The sequence below is a fragment of the Mastomys coucha genome, unplaced genomic scaffold, assembly GCF_008632895.1.
Source record: "Mastomys coucha isolate ucsf_1 unplaced genomic scaffold, UCSF_Mcou_1 pScaffold22, whole genome shotgun sequence".
Classification (NCBI taxonomy): Eukaryota; Metazoa; Chordata; class Mammalia; order Rodentia; family Muridae; genus Mastomys; species Mastomys coucha.
Window position 1 is genome coordinate 93,139,741 of NW_022196905.1, and position 219 is coordinate 93,139,959.

Here is a 219-nt window from a genome sequence, read left to right on the forward strand (position 1 = left end):
CTCACAGAGATCCTCCAGCTTTTGCCTCCAGAATGCTGGGATTAAAGGCGTATGGTACCACATTAGATTTAGATTGAACTTTTTTTTTCTTTTCTTTTCTTTTCTTTTTTTTTCCAAGACAGGGTTTCTCTGTGTAGCCCTGGATGTTCTGGAACTCACCCTGTAGACCAGGCTGGCCTTGAACTCAGAAATCTGCCTGCCTCTGCCTCCCACCACTGT